At 42.6% G+C, this 18,874-nt stretch overlaps 1 pseudogene; it reads right to left on the minus strand.

The window, feature by feature from the left end:
* Positions 1 to 4,929: 4,929 nt before the first annotated feature.
* LOC100688522 lies at positions 4,930 to 17,283 on the minus strand (annotated as a pseudogene).
* Between the last annotated feature and the right edge of the window lie 1,591 nt (positions 17,284 to 18,874).

An 18,874-nucleotide genomic window follows, 5' to 3' on the forward strand; every position in this document is an offset into this window, starting at 1 on the left:
TGGCTCCTCGGAGAGCCGCGGCCCGAGCGGCCCGGCCCTGCCCCGCGCGCGGCCCCCGCCCTCCGCGCAGCCCCTCCCCAGCCCTGGCGGCGCGCCTCGGAGCGCGGAGCGGAGGGCGGAGGGCGGAGGGCGGGCGGGCGCGGCCCCACGCGGCCGGGGAGGGCGCCTCTCCGCGGGGCTCCCCGCAGTCCGCGCCCGGCTCTCCGCGCGCCCCTCGGGGGCTCGGCCCGGCGGCAGGTGCTCGCGGCGGGCGGTGGCTGTGCGGCCGGGGCGGACCCGGCTCCTGGCCCCCGCGAGTGCCCGCCGCGCCCGCCTGCGCGCCTTCGCCCGGCGAACCGCAAACCCTACTTTTTCCCCCGGGACCTCAGTCCCCCGCGGGCCGCAGAGGGCCCTTAGGCGCAAGGAGATAAGACCAAAGCGACATCCCTTCTTGCTGCTGCGTTTTACGAGGAGATTTCCCTGGCCCAAGAAAATGCCACTTTGCTTCACGGGAGAGCCGGTTGATGAATGGTTAGGGAAAGGAGTTTTAAAAATGAACTGTGCTCTGCTTTCTGTGAGAGCAGATTTCCGCAGAGGAGCCCTGCTTAATGATACTCTAGCAATACCCCCCCCCCCCCCCATAAAGGGCTCCACTAACTCCTCATCCATTTCCTTCCCTCTTTCTCTCCAAATGTATTGCATTTTCTGCACCTCACTCTTTTTGTTAACCAAAAACCACCCTGAAAGTTTCCTTTTATTTTATGCTCTTAAATCATTTAAGCTATTATGGTTTTTGGCGAGAAACCAGGAATATGAAGTTTTCTGTACCTTGTGAACCTAAGATTTCTAATGCATTTCGGAGATTAAGTTTATTTGTTTATTTTTTTCTTTTCCTTTCTCATACAGAGACTTCTTATAGAGGACTTTACTGTTTTGAGAGACAGGCAACAACAAAAAAAATCTAAAAAGTCCTTTACTATCACAGTAAGACAATAAAAAATAAAAAGTCATGAAGTCAAACCGATTTCATACAAGAACTGTGTCTTTCAAACTTTCAGGGAAAACACGCTCTGAAGTCAAAAAGCAATTCTTTGTTGGTGATTATTGATAGACATAAATCTCAGGGCTGAAAACCGTTTTCGTTTTTAGTTAAGCCTCTCTTGGTTGAGCAACTTAAATAAATAATACAAACTTTTAAAGTGTTTTCTATTTTAAGTTCTTGGTAGACGGTACTAAATAACTTTGTCTGCAAATTACACCCTCTGCTTTTTACCTGTGTTGTAGCTTTTATTAGCAGCTTTGTACTAACTCATTCATGTAATTTATCCCTCGCTTCTTCCCCAAGGCTGTCTCCTTGATGGAATGCCTTTAGCTGGAGACAGATTCTGTAATGCCATAAAAATCTGGAATTGTTCCAGAAAAATGTAAAGGAAAATGATCCACTAAGTTCATTTTCAGGAATAAAACATGAAATGAGGTGATACAGGGAGTGGAAGAAGATGATCTCCGGTTTCAAAGGATTAAACATATAATGTCAAATGTCTACTCAAATACCTCCCCGCACCATGCCCTTTTCTTTATTACTTAGACAACCAAAAAAAAAAAAAAAAAGAGTGTTGGGGGGGGTCTGTGCTGGGGTGATTTAGGTCCATTTTGATTCTATGATTTCTGACACATCCCCTCAGTGTCTTCACCTCCAACACAGGATGCTACACCTTTTCAGATCGCTGTGGGATATCTACAGAAACAGGGTGATGTGTGTAATTTGAGTACAAAGTGGGCACCATCTCTACCAGCATTATTCTAATGCCCCCTCCACTCCCACTCCATAATTTAAGCCGAAAACCAAGTAAAAGATAAACTCGGTTTTAAAAGTGTCCAAAGTAGAGACAAGTACAATGTGAAAAAGGTGATGGAGAAAACCACAAATAAATGATTGCTACTTTAACACCCAACATAAAAGGGAGCTGGTCTCTGATAAGTAACATTGGAAAAACAAAATTCAGTAGTCTCAAGTTAAAGCTTGTACTGTCTTGCTAAGGCTCTCCTAACAGGCCCAAGCAAAGGAAACAGTTCCTGCAGGATGGGGCAAAGTTGGGGGGTGAAGGGGGGACCCTGACATTTAAAGCAATGGAGTGTACATTCTTACTGGAAACCGGGCCCAGTCAAATGTAACAATCTGTCACTTTGTTTTCCGTGTCTTGTCGATGTTTGGAGAGCAGGAATCATCTCAGTGATCATGTGGGTGCATATAGGAAACCATCAAATGCACCTTAAAAGTCACCCTTTCTTCTGAAGTGTTGTCTTTGGAAGCTGTCCAAGATTAGTGAAATTACAGAGGGGGAACAGAGGCCGTTCTGTTCCTCAGATTCCAGCATGCAGTAATTTTAAAGGACATCCACATATATGATCTCATTCAACCTTGCATGACTGTGAGGAAAATATTGGCACCCCCATGTCGCCAATGACAGAGATTAGACATGTAGCTAATTAGTGACAAAAGGGGACTAGAACTAAAATTATTCTTTCCAAAACATTACAGAGTTCTTCCCATTACTTCAAGTTTGCTGCTGGTGGCGAGATGGTAATGGAAAGTCAAGACAAGATTAAGTGCTTATACTAAGTACTGTAACTAGTATATGGGGAAATGAAAATACAAATCATTTCCCAGAGCGTTTGGATACATTTAAAATGTAGGATGGATCGGGAGTTATTAAAAGCTTCCAGAAGGCTGTGAGGGATGTGGAGGGACCTTCTGGAGGTTGACAAACTGAACAGTTGATTCTGAGGCCAGCTTGGGGGAATATGTCAGAGGCACTACTGCAAGGCTATCAATAGTATCATTTAAAAAAATTTTTTATTTCTTTATGAGAGAGACACACAGAGAGAGGCAGAGACATAGGCAGAGGGAGAAGCAGGCTCCCTGTGGGAATCTCAATGTGGTGCTCGATCCCAGGACCCCAGGATCACGACCTGAGCCACAGGCAGATGCTCAACCACTGAGTCACCCAGGCATCTCAATAGCATCATATTTTGTTGAACACTAGACACCTTTGATTGTAGAAGTCATCATTATCTTACACAACACTAAAATCTGGTATATGAGACATAAGAAAAAAAATACCATCGAATAAGTTATGGTGCATATTTATGCACGGATTGCAGGATTGTCTTAGTCTGCTTGGGTTGCTATAACAAAAAACCATAAACTGCGTGGCTTATAAACAACAGAAATTTATTTCTCACGGTTAGGGAGGCTGGGGGGGCCCAAGATCAATGGGCCTGCAGATTTGATGTATGGTGAAGGCCTGCTTTCTGGTTCACAGACAGTGCCTTCTACCTGTAACCTCACATCCAGAAGGGGGTGGGAGCTTTGTGGGGTCTATTTTATAAAAACACTGATCTCATTCATGAAGGCTCCACCCTCATGACCTAACCACCTACCAAAGGCCCCACATCCTCCTACCATCACCTTGGGCATTAGATTTCAACACATGGATTTGAGGGGGAGATGAATGTTCAGTCCATTGCAAGAACGGATCTCAGTTTTAGAGACATTACAATATGAGAAAATGAGCCTCTTAGAATTAATGAGAAATTGAAAGAGATAGACTTTCATCATTTACATATTATAGCATACTTCTCAGTTGATCCCATAAGGCAGATGCTGTTAATTTTCTCATTTAGTGGAAGAAGAGGTTCCAAGGGGCTAAAGGACCTCACCAGTATTCCACAGGCGCAAGCCCAGCTCTCTCCTCTGAACCAGCACTGCTCATTTGGCTATGGTCATTCACTTCCTGTGCACCAGGATGCTCCTGCAGGCTGAGGACCAAAAATGGGTAAGAAATGGCCCTTTCCTAAGGAGACTGACTTCTAACAGAGATGCTAGGCATTCAAAGTTATCGCAGTGTGCTGTGATGAGGTTGGGAGGTTGATGGGGACACAGACGGTGGAGCTGGCCGGATAAGTGGGAGATAGGACTCTAATGAATTCTTAGTTATAAAGACGAAGAGTTGTTGTAAAAATCCTAGTCATACAAGACTAGGGTTGGGTCACTATTAGTCCCTTTATTCTTTTCCCAGGAAAGTACAGATTTAGCCACCAGGAAAAGACGGAATACTTTTGGGAAGGTTCTGCCTTCATAGGCTGATACATATTCATTTTAGCAATGCCAAAAATGCAGGCAAGTATCCAAAGAAACGTGTTTAAGATTGGTGTACACAATGTACCTTGAGCAATTCCCCCCTTACCAGCTTCTACCAAGTGGTCAAGTACACCACTGCCAAGGTTGATGATGCCAGTTTTGCATCTTTGATGGTATCCATTAAATAAATGTGGAGTGGATATGGAGGTGGTAAAGAAATTCATTGGCTGCCCCCAAAACATTCATTCTTCCCTTCTTTTTCTAAACCTCCCAGATTTTCATGTATGGAGGCAGTAGCCCTTCCCTCCATTGTGTGATAGCAGATCTTTTGGGGTGGATTAACCCCACCCTAGCTCTAGGGATGGGCTCTGAGGGTTAATTCCGCCTTCGGCCTGTGGCCTAGTCCAGGGATTGGTCCAATCAGAGTTCCAGCATCCAGACGTTCTTTCCATACATGATCCAGGTTTCACCTTTACCCTGCTGGTTGGGAATGAGAATGCAAAGTGGCCTACGTGAAGCCGTGAAGCCGGCTGGAGATCTTAGCCAGCAAGTCGGGGAAGGCAGAGCCAGGAGTCACGGCACTTGGACTGGTTGGCCCCTGAAGTCACACTTCCCTTTTGCAGTGCCCTGTGCCAAGTCCTTCTCTAATTTATGCCTTTTTTGGTTTGGATTTCTGTGGCTTAAAACAAAATCACCCAACAGAGGTGTCATGGAGAATGAAGAGCTCAGACTTTAATTTAAAGAGAAAAGTAGATTTTGTTGTTGTTGTTGTCAGTTCATGTCTTGTATTAGTAACCCATATACAATTACTTGTCTTCTGGTTTGTTGAAGCAATAGGTCAGACAACAATGTCTGTCGAAGTGGCTAGCCACAAACTCCAGCACCACGTTCATCTGAAGGGCACTCCCGACGAAGGCGACTGGTTTTGCCATTTGCATCCACCTTATAGTATTTCATGATGGCCAGTTTAACCTTCATTCTCTTACATTTATTCTTCTTGGGAGTGGGGTAAGACTTCTTCCTCTTCTTAGCACCACCACGAAGTCTCAACACAAGAGTAGATTACTTTTGAATGTTGTAGTAGACAAAGGACGCCCATCTTCCAGCAAAGATGAGTCTGCTGATTAAAGGAGGAATCCCTCCCTTATCCTGAATCTTGGCCTTTACATTCTCTATTGTATCGGAGAGTTCAGCCTCAAGAGTGGTGATCTTCCCTTTCATGAAAGGGTTTTCACGAAAATCTGAATCTTGGACGCGATTCCACTGCAGATAGTGGATCGGAAAGGAGAAAAGTAGATTTGAGCTGTGGCTCTATCACGTGTTAGCTATGGAACATGAGTAAATTATTGGAAACTCTTCAAGCCTCAGCTTCCTGATCCAAAAAGTGGAGGTAAATTAGGAAAGGATTACATTCTGCAATGTACATGTGTGCCTGGTATAGTGCCTAATATAGAATAATGAGTTGGCAATCAGTGGTAATTATTATATTTGGTCTCTGGACTTTAACACAAAAGTCATGCTTTAATTATGAATGATAGCATGTTTTTACATAAACTATTATGTCAGGCACTAGGGTGCCATCGAAACAGATCTGTCCTAGGAGTCCAAAGACCTAGCTTCTGGAAGTGAGTGGTCTTGGGTAGTACATTTAGGTTCTCTAGATCTTAATTTCCCCCATATAATGTTACGATGTGAGCCAAGAAAATCTTGAGGGACCCTTTTAGCTCAAAAAGTCTACTATTTAACTTAAGTGGCAGTTTGAGTCATGAGAGAGAGGTCTCACTTGTTGTCTTTGACCTGAATAGCAGGCCACAAGCAACAGCTGAAGAAGTCATCATACAGAGTCCAAGTCTCTCCCATTGAGGTCAGAAGAGCTAATGTGGAGACAGACATTTATGCCCACAGCTTAATTACAAGTTCATCATAGAGGCTTGCATGGAAGTGTGTAAGTCATGGCAATTATTGGAGAATGCTGTGGTTTTTGAAAAACCTGATTTTTTTTTTTTTTTAATCAGGATATGGGGATAATAGTTTTGTCTCTATAACTCACCAGCTGTATGACTTTGGGGAAAGTATTTAATTTCTCTGTGCTCCAGAATCTCAGCTAGAAAGGAGGGGCCTTGAGAAGCTCTGTAAGGCTTCTAGCAGGTCTCACACTGATTCTGACTATAATCTTCTAATGCAAAGATAGACAAATTGTGACTTTTTTTGTATCGTCTGTGAGCTAAGGAAAAAAAATCCTAAAATTATTTTGCATCACGTGAAAAGGAAACAAATTTCAAATTTCAGTGTCCATAAATAAAGTTTTATTGGCACACAGCCATGCCCATCTGTTTGCATATTGTCTAGGGCTGCTTTCCTGCTATGAGGGCAGAGCTGAGTAGTTACAACATATAGGAACTGCACAGCCTGTAAAACCAAAAATATTTACTACCTGGGCCTTTACAGAATACGTCTGGCCAACCTCTAGTCAATACATCTGCTCGAAAATTCTGTGAACTAAAGACCATTAAACACTTTGTAAACCACATAGCATTCATCCATATGTAAGGGGTTCATATAAAATGGAATTCTGAAATTAAAATGCACAGCCAGAAAGCTCATGCCCCGCAAGCATTGTTTACGACGGGTGAAGCCATGGATAGTGCCAAGTTAAGCCCGTGCTGCTAAGAAATGCTGTGGAATTGTAAGCAAAGCTTCAAAAATGAGAAGGAGAAAATCATCTGGATGACATTAAAGAAGTCATGTAATTTGCTCCTTTTACGGTAAAATAACCTCCTCCGATCCACAGCAGGGAATTTTTTTTTTTTTTTTTTTTTTTTTTTTTTTTTTTTTTTTAACAGCAGGGATCTTTATAGCAAACTGTTCTTGCTTCCTACATTCAAAACTCCCACTTAGTGCAGGGCACAAAGCCCCAAGAAGTGCCTGCCACATGACAAGCTGGACAGAAATGTGCCCCTTCGAGGCAGAGGAATGTTCTTACTCCATTTAGTTCTAAGAAGTGGGAAGTGAGCATGCTCCCTGACTGCCCAGCAGCCCTGTGTGGGTGTGAAGTCAGTCCATGGCTGCATATTAGGACTTTGACCTTGATCCTCATCATTTGCTTGAGAGAAAACATGTTCTTCGCATGCTAGACCTCCAGTGACTCTCTTATTTGTAATGAATTATGGAGCTACCATTTATGAAGAACTATTTGGTTCCAGGAACTACATTAAATACTTAATGTGTCTTATTTTTTGAAAGCTTCTGAGGCCAAGTATTACAGTTTCTTTTTGACAGTTAGGGAAATGGTAGTTTGATGACTTTAAGTAACTTGCCCAAACTAGAGAGATTCAAACCTGTTCTGTGCACTCTCAACAGTCTCCTTTTTTTTTTCTACTCAGAGCTAATTATATAAGCAACAATTGGATTTCTATTTAAAATTTCACAGGCTCTTTATGATAAATATCTTGACAAAAAGCACGTAGTTCGATCATTAAAACAAAACTGGAGGACATTAAACCCTGTGGTATAATTTTCTATTAACAGTTTCTCAAAGTTTTTCTTCATTGTCACAAAATCTTTTCTTGTGGTGAGGGCTTTTGAGATCTACTCTCGTAGTGCCTTTCAAATATACAACACAATATAATTAATTGTAGTCACCATGCTTTACGTGATAGCCCCATGACTTATTAACTTCCTAACTGGAAGTTTGTACCTTTGACCCCCTTCACCCATTTTGCCTTCCCTCTGCCCTCTACCTCTAGTAACCACCAATCTGCTCTTTGTTACTTTGAATTCAGTTTTTATATTTGTTTTTAGATTTCACACATATGTGACATCATACAGTATTTGCCTTTTTGTGTCTTATTTCATTTAGTATAAGACTCCCAATGTCCTTCCATGTTACAAATGGCAGGGTTTCCTCTTTTTTTATGGGCGAATAATATCCCATCGTAGATATGTGTGTGTACATATGCATACGTGTCACAATATCTTCATCCATCCATCCACTGATGGACACTCAGCTTGTTTCTATGTCTTGGCTGTTGTAATGCTGCAGTGAATGTGGGGGTGCAGATATATTTTCTATTCAGTGTTTCCATTTCCTTCAGATAAATATTGCAAAGTAGAATTAATTGCTGGCTTATACAGTAGTTCTACTTTTAAATTCTTGAGGAGCTTCCATACTGTTTTCCATAGTGGCTGAACCAATTTACATTCGCATCCACAGCACACAGGATTCTTTTCTCTGCATCCTCATTACCACTTACTATTTTTTGTCTTTTTGATAATAGCCATTCTGACAGGCGCAGGGATATCTCATTGTGGTTTCGATTTGCAATTTTAACAATTCCTTAAATCCTCAAACATTTAATCAATGAGACAGCATGTTGAACCAGGGGTTGGACAGACTACATTTGGGGTTTTCTTCTGCTACTTTCTATTTGTGCTTACACTCTAGGAATCTCAGTTTTCTCATCTGTATAATAGGCTATAAGGTCTATGATGATGACACCACAGGGCTCTGTGCAAAAGTATTTTATAAACACTATTTCTTGGTCACTGTTGGATTCTTTTTTAATGTAGATATTGAAGTTTCTATGTTAAAATGGCAGTTAATAATATTCAAAGAAGTAAATAAAAGCATGTCTCAAAGACTTAAGTAGATGTAAATATAGTCTTTGCACATACTATTGGCTTAAAAATGTAATGTTTGGGATGCCCAGGTAGCTCAGCAGTTGAGCGTCTGCCTTCGGCTCAGGGCGTGATCCTGGGATCTGGGATGGAGTCCTACATCGGGCTCCCTGAGAGGAGCCTGCTTCTCCTGCCTATCTCTCTGCCTCTTTCTCTCTGTGTCTCTCATGAATAAATAAATAAATCTTTAAAAAATTAAAATTTAATGTTTAAGGAAAAAACGATGCCTCTTTTTAGTAGGCTTAAAAGGAAAAAATTATTATCACAAAGAATGGCTATTTTCTAACTTTGCGTAAGATGCTATGCAAAGAGAATGGCACAGCCACAGTGACAAATCCTCTAAAAGTCTGCACTGTAGTCCAATGTAGCAAAAGTTTTAATTCCATGCTCACATACCATACTGCTCACCCCTCTGGTTATAACCACCAGGAATATTTCCCACAGGTCCCTGTTTGCAGTCTTCCAGGAATCACAGAGGATGCTGAATACAGCTTAGCAGTTGTCTGCATGTCCAGCAATTACCACTGCTGGCTACTCCACTTGCAAGCCCCTGACACATTGGAAAGACCCACCGGTTGTCTCCCCTACCTGAGAGCTGTTCCAATCAACAACACCATCTGCTGGCTGGCACCAGGAACTGCTCAATGTCCTCTCCTTCCTCAGGACGTCTTTGACCAGCCATCCTTCCCCATACCTATTTCACGTTTCACAGTTCACAATCCAGTTCATTCCATTTTAGGAGATTATTCTTTAACATGTATACACACATTCTCTTTCATTCCTAGTTTAATTTGCTAGGATTGCTGTAACGAAGCACCACAAACTGGCTTCAACGACAGAAATTTGTTGTCTCACAGTTCTGGAGGCCAAAAGTCTGAAGTCAAGTTGTCAGCAAGTGTTCCTTCTGAAGTCAGTGAGGGAAGGATTTGTCCCAGGACTCTCCACTTGGCTTGCAGATGGCCATCTTCATGTCCACATGGTGTTCTTCTTGTATGCGTGTTCAAATTTCCCTTTTTAAAGATGAGACACAGTCATGTTGGATCAGAGGCCACGCTAAAGGCCTCATCTTTTTTTTTTCTTTTTCTTTTTTTTTAAGATTTTATTTATTTATTTGAGAGACAGAGAGAGAGAGAGAGAGTAAGAGTAGGGAGGGGCAAAGGGAGAGAGACAGCATGTTGAGAGTAGACTCTCCACTGAACAGAGAGCTTGACTCGAGGCTCCTTCCAGGACCTCGGGTCATGACCTGAGCTGAAGAGATAATGCTTAACCGACTGAGCCCCCCCCCCCCCAGATACCCCTAAAGACCTCATCTTAATTAATTACATCGATGGCATTATTTCCAGATAAAGGCATTCTTAGGACCTCAACTGATGAATTTGGGGGGGCACATTTCAACCCATAACAACTTCCCTCCTCCCTCCTTCCAACTTGCTCAAATACCTCAAGGCAATCTTCTATGCCTCCTCCAACCTACCTTGTCAGCCTGTAAATTATCCTACATATAATGGGAACACATAAGATGGGCAAATCTAGGAAAAAGAAGGCCATATGCTTTGAAATGTAACCTGATTTGGATAGAGGTGGGAACAACTCCTAGAATCTCTCAAGATCTCTTTTCAGAAGACCCTTCCTCACCCTCTCTATTTAAACCAGTTTGTTTTCTCTTCCTTAAGCACATTCAAAGTATGTCTTACATAACATTTTTCTGTTTCAATCACTAATATTCAAGCTGTATTACATTCTGCTATATTTTCATTGTCGATATGTAGTATTTTAACTGTTATAAATTAAATTAGAATAAAAATCCTTATGAGATGGTAACTAACACTTGCCCTGCCAAGTCATCACTATAGTTCTTCTTCTCCAAGTATTTACAAGTAACATGTTGGGTATTGTGGGAGATGTGGGGGATATAAACATGTGAGTGATGATGTCTGCTCTAAAGAAATATCCAATCTAGGGGGGCAGACAGACAAAACTCATACTCTGTGTCTTATCATAGTGGTATTTATAGGATGATATGGCAGCAGGGAAGATGGAATGGTTAATTAAACACTAGGAATCAGAAGTTTTCAGCCCCTACCCGTCTAATAAAGGACAGCATTCTTGGTGAAGGCAAAATGATTGAATGATGAGAGAGAAAGTCTGGCACGCAGAAGAGAAGGGCATTTTAGCACATTGAGGAAACTGGAAGGTAGATGGCCGATACAAGTGGGGTAGCAGATGAAAGAGTCTTTGAGCAATCTTCCATCCAACAACTGGCCTCCGTCTACTGCTGTGGATTAGTTTGAATTGGTTAAAGACCCAAGTATGTCAAAGTGATGGATGCCATCTTTGACCTCAGGGACAAACACATTGCCTACTGGAAGTGAATGAAGTATTTCTGAACTTGCTTTAAAAATTGCAATTCAAGTCTCTTCATCAATTTACAAGAGTCATTATAATCATCCAACCAATGAATTGTTGACACACTATTTCATCTACCCTGCAGATGACTATTAAGAGCTGCAATGTGACCAGTCATCCATAGAAACTTTTCATTTTCTCTTGGTAGTTAGTTTCACATCATTTCCATTTATACCAATTCTCACAGTTTGTTTGGGACTGAATTATTTCAGCGCTTGCCATGTGCTCACTGAACTAAGACCTGGACATGCTCATAAGCAGGTTTTAGAATTATTTCTTGAAAAGGACAGTCTCAGAATCCTAATTTTCATTAGAACCATTTGATTGTGTCATTATAAGCCAGAAGGAGCATGTTTGTTTTGTTTGTAGTCTATGACATCAAGATTTGGTCAAGATCTTGCACAGAGGGTCCTTTATTACCACTGATTGTTTCACTTTCACTTCTCATCAATTAATATAAGGTGAACATACTCATGAGCCAGGTTGTTCCAACCAAATCCTATCCCCTACTCTGGAATTACTTCCTGTCCTTCAAATAGTGGCGCAGATCCAAGAAATATCTTAAAGCTGAGAGAGTTAGAGATCATCTCATCCAACCATATAATTTTACAGTGAGGTAACTGAGGTCAGAAATCACAGGACTGATAAATTATGCAGGATCCAAACCAGAACCCAGGTCCCCAGGTACTCAGTTCTGCTATTAGTTTTTCCCATTAAAAAAAAAAAAAATCTGTTCCAAGGGGCACCTGGGGGGCTCAGTCGGTTAAGCATCCAGCCCTTGATTTTGGCTCAGGTTGGGGTCCTGGGATCGAGCCCCACATTGGGCTCCATGCTCAGCAGGAAATCTTGAGATTCTCCCTCTCCCTGTGCCCCTCTACCCCCACCTCTTTCTCTAAAATAAGTAAATCTTAAAAAAAAAAAATCCTTTTCCTATCTCTCTCTCTTCATGTAAGCCACATTAAGGATTTTGATCCTTATCTAAAAAGTTAGGAGATCAGCTAAAGGATTTGAGGCTGGAGTGAGCATGACCTGATTAGGATATATTTTTAAAATTCCCTGGTGGCGAGAAGAGCATGGACTGGAGGGAGCACTGTAACAAACATGCACTATGGAGTTTGCCACCGTCACAACTCTGAAGTGACCCCATGTGCCTCCCGAAGCCCACCCACCCTGGCCACAGCTCCGTGTCCCTGCGTGGACCCCTGACCCCAGGGCAACCAGTCAGCAGCCATGACACAATCTGCCCAAACAGAGATGTGCTGGTTTATTATTCTCTCTCCAGAGATTCTGATTGTGTCATCTGGGATAGGACACCAAGAATCTCTATGTTTTACAAAACCCTAAACGACTTCGATGATAAATATGAAAACAAAAGACTGAAGAATTATTTTTATAAGGAAGCAAGAAAAGAAGCAAGGAAGAAAGGAGGGGATGAAGGAGAATGTTAGGAGAGGTACTATCGCTGTGTAGACGCCATGGCCAGTCCTGGTGGACGGTTTGTTGACTTGCTCGACAGAGTGCCGGGTTCCCAAACTTTGTGTGTGAAAAGTGGAGGCTACATGCACCACCCAGAAGAGAAGCAGAGAGACACCATCTGCACAGGGAGACTCTGCTCTTCCAACAGAGGATTTACTCAATAGTAAAAACACTTTGTTCCTGTTTCAAGTTGAAATTATAGCCACAGCGATACTGAGAACTTGATGAAAGGATCGTTCAGGTCAACTTCAAAGTGGAGCTGAGTCTAGGATCTGTCATCGGAGGGCAAGCCCCACCTCACCTCCACCTCCACCTCCCTGCAGACCCGCCCGGGCCGGAAGACAAACACGCCCCCTCACTTTGTGTGTGCTCCTGGGGATTGAACTGATGGGATCAAGATGGGGAGACTTCAAACACGCTGCATTTTTGTACCTTTTTTTTCCCCTTCTTCCCTTACTTGCTTATTTCCTTGTGTCTGTTTACTCTGTAGATCTCTCTCTCTTTTTTCCAAGAAGCTAGGATGAAAAGTCCTCAAAACCAGAAGCTGTCTGGCTGTATGCACGTGGGGTGTGATTCTGTGACTCACAAATCCATCCCTGGTTGTCTGGTGGTGATTTGCCTTCCTTCTGGACCGCAGGCCCCAGCCTGGGGGCTGAGAACTAACTTCTCCTGAGATGAACATTGCATCATTTAGGCTTATAAGAATCCTTTTCATTGTATTTTAAGTTTTTAATTCAAGGATCCCTCAAGGACCCTTATTTTTCTTCAGAAAAATACATTTATTTTAATATCTCAGATGCCAACAAGCCTAAAGTGATACCAGACAGGTCAGATGAAACTGGCATTGTAATTATCAAACCACTATTTAAATTCTGAGCTTCCGGGTCAACATTTCAGAAAGAGCATTCCCTCCCTTATGAATAAGAGTAACACTTGTATTTTGTTTTTGCTGCATGCAAAGCATTTATACATTCCCTGAGATGAAACTTTCTTTTTTTTTTTTTTTTTTTTGAGATGAAACTTTCTATAGCTCTGCACCGGAAACAGGGTGTGTGTTCTAATATCTCCAGGGTACAAAGACAGGAATTGGAGACTCAAAGAGGTTAAGTGATCCACGGAAGAAGGGGGCCTCTCGGACAGGACTGAGGCACAGCCGTTCTGGCCCAAGTTGGTTCCACACCGGCCACCACTCAGTTCCATTCCCCAAAGAGAAAGAAACTCCTCTCCTGGCATTTACTTTGCTGCCCACAGGCACCAGGGTTAGGATGGTGCTGGGGAAGACGTTGGAAGCTCTCTGAAATATAATTCCGAGGGCACCTGGGTGGCTTAGTGGTTTAGTATCTGCCTTTGGCTCAGGCCATGATCCTGGGGTCCTGGGATCGAGTCCTACATCAGGTTCACCGCAGGGAGCCTGCTTTTCCTTCTGCCTATGTCTCTGTGTCTCTCATAAATAAATTAATAAGTTCTTAAAATGTGTGTGCGTATATATATATATTTCCAGTAAAATTGCATGCTTTATGTCTAATATTTATTAAAAATTTTAATATGTGTATCCTGTTTCAATCATGTGGATCCTAATATTTGATAACTCACTCTGGGATAAATTTTTAACCTTTTCAGTCTTAAAGACAGAGGAAATCTAAACATTTCAACTTATATGCATATTTTTACCTTAGGAAATTATGATAGAGTGGTTAATAAAACTTCAAGCGTAACAAGATAATAGGATAAAATTCTACTGGAGAAATGCAGTGGAAATACAAGTTCAAGGAGGCAAAAGGACACTGCAAACTGTCCCACCACTAGAGAAGAGTTTTTCCATGTATTGCAAATGGGTGATGGTGGTTGTAACATAATTATGGTATTTGTAGTTCGGTGAATATATTTAAAAGAGTAATATAATAACATTATTTTTAAGTACCAATATTTATACTACAATGGAAATTGCATCATTTGCCTCAAATTATATCAATGATAAAACATTTTAGATGTCAGGTTTTTTTAAGCACGAGAGTTCCAAAGTTTGCAACATTTTGTGGGTGTGGGAGCATCGACAAATGTTTTGAAAACCACTGCATTAAGCACTTGTGGCCTCATCTGAGAGTGGAATGACCAGTGAAAGGTGCTTGTCTTAATGAACTATTTAGTGAGAGAGAGGAACTTTCAAAAGAATAATACAGGTCCATCACTAACATGTATGTGAGACTTCATTTTAGACTCCACTAGATCTGACTTTTTAAAAGCCCGAAGTGACCCAAAAGTTGTAGGACAGGGTATTGACAGAGTATCTTTAAATTTTTTTTTTTTTTTTTTTTTTTTTTATTATTTTTATTTTATGATAGGCACACAGTGAGAGAGAGAGAGGCAGAGACACAGGCAGAGGGAGAAGCAGGCTCCATGCACCGGGAGCCCGATGTGGGATTCGATCCCGGGTCTCCAGGATCGCGCCCTGGGCCAAAGGCAGGCGCCAAACCGCTGCGCCACCCAGGGATCCCGACAGAGTATCTTTAAAGGCAACGATTGGGGATGCCTGGGTGAGGCGGTTGAGCATCTGCTTTTGGCTCAGGTCATGATCCCAGGGTCCGGGGATCTAGTCCTGCATCAGGCTCCCCGCGGGGAGCCTGCTTCTCCCTCTGCCTGTGTCTCTGTGTCTCTCATGAATAAATAAATAAAATCTTTAAAGAAAATAAAAATAAAGGCAACAATTGTGTAAAAAAAAATTGAACTTTTGTGTTTGTAATTAACCAAGTTCTGAGGGTTCAGTAATCCACTAATACCACATTTTCCAGGGAAAAAATGGCCTTTTCCTTTCATTAATTCAGCTGGGCTATATGAAATAGCAGAGGAGAACCACAGAGGGTTGCCTGTAAATCAAGCCAGCTTAGGAGCCAGTGTATGCATTCCCAGGAAAGGGGACAGTACAGTAAGTGCTTCTCTTATATCCACAGAACCTGCCAGAAGGGATCTCAGTAGCAGAAGGCCCTTAGGGTATCCCAGGGCAAGGGGTCAGAGGTGCAGGAACAGTCCTGAAAGGTATCTCTTAATGAGTAGCTGAGATTAAAAAAACATACATTCATATAGCCCTGAGTAAGTAAATATACTTATTCCTATAATGAGATAGGGCTAGTATAAATTTTATTCCTTTTTTTTATATGAGCCCTGAGAAAATTGTTCACATAAATAAGTATATGAAGTGGAAGATATTTGGTTACAGCAAAGTCCTTCAACTCTTTGAACTCCATTAGAGAATGCGGTCATCAAAAATGGTTTTTCATGAGCAGTTTACAGCTCAAAAAGGTCATCCTTCAATTTCTTTGAAAGCAAGTGCTTGGAAAAATACCTGAGTTGCAAACATACTGTGTGACCCGACCCTTCGAACCCCTGGCTTTCTCTGCACTGACACCAACACCAAAGCAGCACGAGCTGTCAAACCGCCTCTTTGCCAGGCAGCCCGGAGTTTTGTGAGCCCCTGGACAACGCAGTGTGGTTAAGATTAGAGACGGAGGATATCTTTCTTCTGTAAAATGCAAGAGGGACAGTTAGGAACGGACATGGAAAATCAGGATCTCCCAACCTGCGGGTGCCCCTAAGCAAAGACACATCAACAAGTAAACACACAGGTCCCCCTGATCCAAGGTTTTGCTTTCTGTAACTTAAGTTACCTGCGGTCAACGGTGGTCCAGAAGCAGATGATCCTCCCTCTGCTGTGTGGTCAGAAGGTCCATAGTAGCCTAACGCTCCCTCATGCCTGTGTCATTCTCCCTTCATCTCCTCGCACGGGCATTTCATCATCACACATCATTGCAGGACGTAGGGGGAGTGCAGTACAGGAAGATATTTCAAGAAAGAGAGAGACCACCTTCACCAAACTTCCATCATAGTATATTGTTCCACTGTCCTATTTTATTATCATTCTTGTTAATTTCTTACTATGCATTAGTTATAAGTTAAACTTTATCATAAGTATGTATGTATAGGAAAAAAACGGTTTATCTATGGTTTGGTACTAACCATTGTTTCAGACACCCAACTGGGGGGTCTTGAAATGGATCCTCTGTGGATATGGGGGAGGCTACTGTACATGGATGTTGATGTTTAGGAATACGATTTTCCTAAAGCTATCTGTGAGCTGCACACTTCTGGGAAAGTTTTTGTGCATTCGGGTGTGTTTGTGAGACCATGGAAAATATATATTGGGCTCTGCCTCTGGTTCCCGGCACAGGACTCTTGAAACTCTTGTAATTTCCTGGGTGACAGGAACATCACATAATGTGTGACTCTGGGTGGGCCCTTGGATGGCTCCAGGATGGCTCCTGGCTGAGGGCTAGTCACAGGAAAGCCTGAGTCATCATTAGAAATGTGGAATGCTCAGGCCCACTCTGCTTCTCTTGAGAAGGGAGAAGGCCTGAAAATAGAGTTAATGATTGATCACATCTACATGATGAAGCCCCCACAAAATCAGCAAAAGGTAGAGTTTGGAGAGCCTCTTTGTTGGTTATCATGGAGGTTGTGGGACAGATGCACACCTGGACAGGACAGGGAAGCTCTGTGCCCCTTGCCACATACCTCATCTTACGCATCTCTTCCATCTGGATGTTCATCTGCATCCATTATCATATCCTTTTAGAATGAACTGGTAAAGGTAAGTAAACTCTTATCCTGAGTTCTGAGAGCTGCTCTAGCAAATTAACTGATCCCAAGGAGGAGGTTATAGGAGCTTTCAATCTATGGTTGGTTGGTCAGAAGCACAGGTGACAACTTCAGCTTGTGCCTGGCATCTGAGTGGTGTGTGTGTGTGTGTGTGTGTGTGTGTGTGTATGGGGGGCAGTCTTCCTGGATCAAGCCCTTACCCTGTGGAATCTGAGTCTATCTCTGGGTAGAATGTCAGAATTGAGTTACATCAAAGGACACCTAGCTGGCGTCCAAGAGACTTGCTTGTTGTGGGGCAAACTTTACACATTTGGTGACCAAAGTAGTAAAGGGGGCACACAGGGAAAAAACACATAGGTGAGAATCAGAGTTTTTCCATTAGTGTTCCAGCTTGGGGGCCACTGTCCTGGTCATCTTTTAGGCTCCACCCTGTCTCCCACCTCTCTGTCCTGTTTTGCCCTTCTTCTACCGCCGTACTCTGTAAACTTCCCTGGCATCTGCCTGCTGCCCAATGTCCTGTGTGGTCTCTTGGCTTCACAGTGACTTTCCAAGGGTCAGTCCCATCCTTTTTCTCTTTTCCAGCCGAGCATCTCAGAACTCAGCTTGGGTCTAGTGCAAAACAAATAAAAAACAAACAAACAAAATATAGACATTTGTTTTGAGCGTCCTTGGTTAGCTCCATATTAATAGCTCAAAATTGAATAAGAAAGTCGTCTCAAGTACCTCAGCAAGGTTCCTTTTCTATAAAGTTATCCAAAAGGAGAAGAGATAAGGTGCTCTAGAAACAGCAGCTAACTGCAATGATTATGGGAACAGGTAACACTTGTTGCTGTGGTGAGAACCTTGCATACATTAACTGGGAATATTCTTCATAATAAAGACATTTTCTGGCCGATTTGATCCTCATTTTACAAATAAAGAAACTAGGGACCTGGCAGGTTAGCATGGCTACCTGTATACAACTAACTGGTAGGGCCCCAATTAAAACCCACACGGTTGCGATTCCCAAGTCCATGGTCTTTATTTCTTTTATTTTTACTTTTTTTTAAAGATTTAATTTTTTATTCACAAGAGACACACAGAGAGAGGCAGAGATATAGGCAGAAGGAGAAGCAGGCTCCCTAAGAGGAGCCTGAGGCAGGACTTGATCCCAGGACCCCAGGATCATGACCTGTCCCAAAGGCAGATACTCAACCACTGAGCCACCCAGGCATCCCTGAACCCACGGTCTTAACCATTATGCTTCCTGGCAGTGAAGGAACATGAAAAGTAACCATTAATACTTAGGACGGTTAAGAGGTAATGCTCTAAGAGCCCGTTGTCCTTTTATTGACCTTACCTTCCCGTGTCCTTCACCCCCTTGATCTCCCTCTTTCTGCTCTTCTCATTTTTCTTTAGGTGTACCAATGTTTGAAGTCCCTTAAAGGCACCCAGGAGTATTGCCTCATTCCTCCCAGGGTTAAAAAGCTCAGGACACGCTGGTCTGGTGGGCAGGATATTCAGGGTTTGGAACCGTTTCTAATGTCACATTCCATTTCTGGA

This window comes from Canis lupus, chromosome 29, assembly GCF_011100685.1.
Source record: "Canis lupus familiaris isolate Mischka breed German Shepherd chromosome 29, alternate assembly UU_Cfam_GSD_1.0, whole genome shotgun sequence".
NCBI classification, from domain to species: domain Eukaryota; kingdom Metazoa; phylum Chordata; class Mammalia; order Carnivora; family Canidae; genus Canis; species Canis lupus.